The sequence below is a fragment of the Anastrepha obliqua genome, unplaced genomic scaffold (genome assembly GCF_027943255.1).
Source record: "Anastrepha obliqua isolate idAnaObli1 unplaced genomic scaffold, idAnaObli1_1.0 ptg000063l, whole genome shotgun sequence".
In the NCBI taxonomy this organism is placed as follows: Eukaryota; Metazoa; Arthropoda; class Insecta; order Diptera; family Tephritidae; genus Anastrepha; species Anastrepha obliqua.
The window spans coordinates 27,501-32,500 of NW_026562202.1; the positions used below are offsets into that span (position 1 = coordinate 27,501).

Consider the following 5,000-nt stretch of genomic DNA (forward strand, 5'->3'; position numbering starts at 1 on the left):
AACATACAACCACGCATCCTCTATACCACGTCTTTTCCTAAACCCATACTGCCTATCCGACCTAACACCCCGAGTTAGCTCCTGAAGCCGCTCAACCATAACCCTTTCCAGCACTTTTCCAAGCACCGGAAGGAGGCTGATACCACGATAAGATCGAGGATCGCTCCTGATCTTATCGGGCGACTTCAAGAGTGCAACGACCCTAGCAATTTTCCACTCGCGTGGAAAATATCCCTCCCATATGCATTTATCATAAATGGCCTCCAAATATTCCGGAATGAACTTCCACAAGCATTTGCACATCTCTCCGTTCAAACCATCGAAACCTGGAGACCTTTTAGACCTGACCAGGCCAAATGCATAATCCAACTCCTCAGCTTCTATTGGAGGGACAGGCACCTCTTGTGCAGGAGGAACCTGAACCTCAGCCCTGGGAAAAAACTCGCCTAACAGAACATTGGCACACTCTCTCCACGTCGATAATACAGTATCACCTACGCGAAGAGAGCTAGCCATCTCATTTCGACGACCCCGACAGATCCTATAGACCTGTCCCCAAGGGTCGTCCCTATTTTCCCCCACAAATCTCCTCCACTCTTCCTCCTTCACTCTCACAAGCATCTTCTTATATTCTCTCATCCCTACACTAAATTGATACTTGAGCTGAGACAGATTCTCCGAATTGGTCCGCCTGCCGCGTTGAAACAACCGCCTCAAGCGTCGGACAGACCTCCTCTTTGAATTTAACTCACTCGTCCACCATTTCACACCTTTCATTTTCACAGCCCTAGCTTTCCTAAACAATAAGTCATTCGCACCCCAGACACATTCATATAGACGAGCAATTTGCTCGTCGACCCCCAATTCCTCAAACTCCCTAAGCGGTATATTCAATACCGCTTCCCTAACAGTATGTCCATATCGGTTCCAGTCAGCACACGAGGTACGCCATCGCCTCAATGGACTCCCCCCTTCTAGCTGCGGGGTACGGGGAGTAACCATAATTTGTATTAAATTATGGTCACTAATTCCCCAACCCCCCCTAACACTCCATTTACACTCGAACCTACCCGCTGCTGCGTCATTCATGAGCGTCACGTCAATGTCACTCACACCTCTAGGCCCCTCAAACGTATACCATACGCTTGGTTCGTTTGCTACAAGAAGGTTATTCGCCACAACCCACTCGCTCATAACCTCACCCCGAGTGTGAGTAGATAGGGACAGTAGGAATCTCGTTAATCCATTCATGCGCGTCACTAATTAGATGACGAGGCATTTGGCTACCTTAAGAGAGTCATAGTTACTCCCGCCGTTTACCCGCGCTTACTTGAATTTCTTCACTTTGACATTCAGAGCACTGGGCAGAAATCACATTGTGTCAACACCCGTTAGGGCCATCACAATGCTTTGTTTTAATTAGACAGTCGGATTCCCCAAGTCCGTGCCAGTTCTGAATTGATTGTTAATTGATAATCGTTATAATTTAAAAGGAATATATATCGAATGATATAATTCCTTAAAAATTTTAGCAAGAAAGTTCCACAATTGGCTACGTAACTACTATCCGGGGAACAAGAATCGTAATTCTCTATTTACCCAGAACGAGTACATAAACCATGATATTGCTTCCCAATCAAGCCCGACTATCTCAATCTTCAGAGCCAATCCTTATCCCGAAGTTACGGATCTAATTTGCCGACTTCCCTTACCTACATTATTCTATCGACTAGAGACTCTTCACCTTGGAGACCAGCTGCGGATATTGGTACGGCCTGTTGAGAAGTTTGCGTGACCCCACCATAAATTTTCAAGGTCCGAGGAGAAAATATCGACACAACAGTAAATGTCATGCTCTTCTAGTCCATCTACCATATCTCTCTTCGAAAGACTTCCATGGTAGTACGACTATAAAACAGAAAAGAAAACTCTTCCGATATCTCTCGACGGCTTCTTTATGGTCGTTCCTGTTGCCAGGATGAGCACAAGGCCCATTTTTAATAACAAACGGATACTCAACAGGTTACGGAATTGGAACCGTATTCCCTTTCGTTCAAAATAATTCAAGTATTTTAATTATTTTTAAATATATTTTTATTAATATTTTTTTTTATTAAAAACTTGAAAATTTTCGGCTTTCGCCTTGAACTTAGGACCGACTAACTCGTGATCAACCACTGTTCACACGAAACCCTTCTCCACTTCAGTCCTCCAAGGTCTCATTCGATTATTTGCTACTACCACCAAGATCTGTACCAATAGCGGCTCCATGCAGGCTTACGCCAAACACTTCTAAGCACACTATTGTACCCTCCTACTCACTAAAGTTTCAAAATTTATAAATCAATCGAAATTGTTTTATAAATCATCTACTTTAGCGGTAATGTATAGGTATACAACTTAAGCGCCATCCATTTTAAGGGCTAGTTGCTTCGGCAGGTGAGTTGTTACACACTCCTTAGCGGATTACGACTTCCATGTCCACCGTCCTGCTGTTTTAAGCAACCAACGCCTTTCATGGTATCTGCATGAGTTGTTAATTTAGGCACCGTAACATTACGTTTGGTTCATCCCACAGCGCCAGTTCTGCTTACCAAAAGTGGCCCACTGGGCACATTATATCATAACCTCAACCTTCATATCAAGAAAGGTGAGGTTCTTACCCATTTAAAGTTTGAGAATAGGTTAAAATCGTTTCGACCCTAAGGCCTCTAATCATTCGCTTTACCAGATAAGATTATTTTATATAATTTTTAAATGCACCAGCTATCCTGAGGGAAACTTCGGAGGGAACCAGCTACTAGATGGTTCGATTGGTCTTTCGCCCCTATACTCAATTCTGACAATCGATTTGCACGTCAGAACTGTTTCGGTCTTCCATCAGGGTTTCCCCTGACTTCAACCTGATCAAGTATAGTTCACCATCTTTCGGGTCACAGCATATATGCTCAAGGTACGCTCCAGTTAGAGGTATAAATAATAATAAATTATCATTATACATAACTATATGGAACGCCCCGGGATTGAATTAATTGACTATTTATTAAAAAATAGACTAAAAATTAATCCCATTATATTTAAGTTAAGTTAATTATGCCATTAAGTTTAATATAACTCAATGACTTGCACATATGTTAGACTCCTTGGTCCGTGTTTCAAGACGGGTCCCGAAGGTATCCTGAATCTTTCGCATTGTTAATCATATAAATGCATACAAATAAATATTAATATCATAGATATTAAATTTTTTGTAAAATTCAAAAAATGAATTTTAGCATTATATATAATAAAATCTATCAACACTTTATCAAATCATTAGTATTTATTTTATGTTAATATGCTTAAAAAGCAAATTAATTTAAATAAACTTAATATCACCAATGATCTTTTGATAAATACTTTATTATGTTAATAGATTACAATGTCCTTATATGAAAAAAATGCACATTATTTTTTTAATTATTTAATGATGAATTTTTCATAATGGATATTCAGGTTCATCGGGCTTAACCTCTAAGCAGTTTCACGTACTATTTAACTCTCTATTCAGAGTTCTTTTCAACTTTCCCTCACGGTACTTGTTTACTATCGGTCTCATGGTTATATTTAGTTTTAGATGGAGTTTACCACCCACTTAGTGCTGCACTATCAAGCAACACGACTCTTTGGAAATATCTTTCTAGTAATCATTAACGTTATACGGGCCTGGCACCCTCTATGGGTAAATGGCCTCATTTAAGAAGGACTTAAATCGTTAATTTCTCATACTAGATATTAAGATATTCCATACACTGCATCTCACATTTGACATATAGACAAAGTGACTTAGTGCTGAACTATTTTCTTTTCGCTCGCCGCTACTAAGAAAATCCTTGTTAGTTTCTTTTCCTCCCCTCATTAATATGCTTAAATTCAGGGGGTAATCCCATATGAGTTGAGGTTGTTTTAATATTCTTTTTTTATCTTCTCACAATTTAATAAAAAAATTATATCATCTTTTCATCTCTATTTTTCTTTTCTCCTTTTATATATTGTAAATATATAAAAATAATAATAATGTAAAATGAGGCAATCCTAGAATAAAAAATTTAATTTTTATGCTAGACATTCCTCCTTTTAATTACATATATAAATTATTATTTTATATATATATATAAATAATATGAAAATTTTTTGTAAAGAATACTTAGATTCAATATTTTCATCATTTCATTTTATTTGAGAGGATTTTTTTTTTTAAAGAATATATAATAAATAAAATTCATTATATATCTTTATTTTTTTTGCTATTAATATTATGAATTATTTAAAATCCAATAATATACACATTTGCTTAAATTCAATTATTTTTATAAAAGAATAAGCAACTTATTTAGCATAGTCTTACAACCCTCAACCATATGTAGTCCAAGCAGTACTTTAAAATTGAATTTAATGTACATAACAGCATGGACTGCGATATGCGTTCAAAATGTCGATGTTCATGTGTCCTGCAGTTCACACGATGACGCACAGTTTGCTGCGTTCTTCATCGACCCATGAGCCAAGTGATCCACCGCTTAGAGTATTTTTTTATTTATTTTTATTTATAACAAATGTCAATTTTTTTTTGCATATATTAATTGAAAGAGTAAAATTAAATAATATTAATAATATATAAATTGATTTTCTTTCAATAATATATATCAAATATATTTAACTCTAAACATTTTTATTAAGTTGCGAATGTCTTAGTTCAACAATAATACAGTGGTGGTATTTATTATGATTCAATTATTTTGTATTTTTTTAATCATTTTATGTATATATAATAATATAATAAATATATACCACTTTTGTTATTGTGAACAAATTAACTTATCATTCAATCAAATGAATAATATGTACAACTTTTTATTTTCATGTTTAAAGGTTTTTAAAAGAAAAAAAATAAGAAAAAACATTACAAAATGTACCATCATATATTATATTTAATATGATATAATTGATGGATCACAAAT

The 5,000-nt window shown here is 36.0% G+C and overlaps 2 pseudogenes; both read right to left on the bottom strand.

Annotated features, from left to right (window-relative positions):
• The window catches only part of LOC129251733 (large subunit ribosomal RNA), a 7,124-nt pseudogene extending 3,181 nt beyond the window's left edge, over positions 1 to 3,943 (bottom strand).
• Positions 3,944 to 4,386: 443 nt separating this feature from the next.
• LOC129251717 (5.8S ribosomal RNA) lies at positions 4,387 to 4,567 on the bottom strand (annotated as a pseudogene).
• Between the last annotated feature and the right edge of the window lie 433 nt (positions 4,568 to 5,000).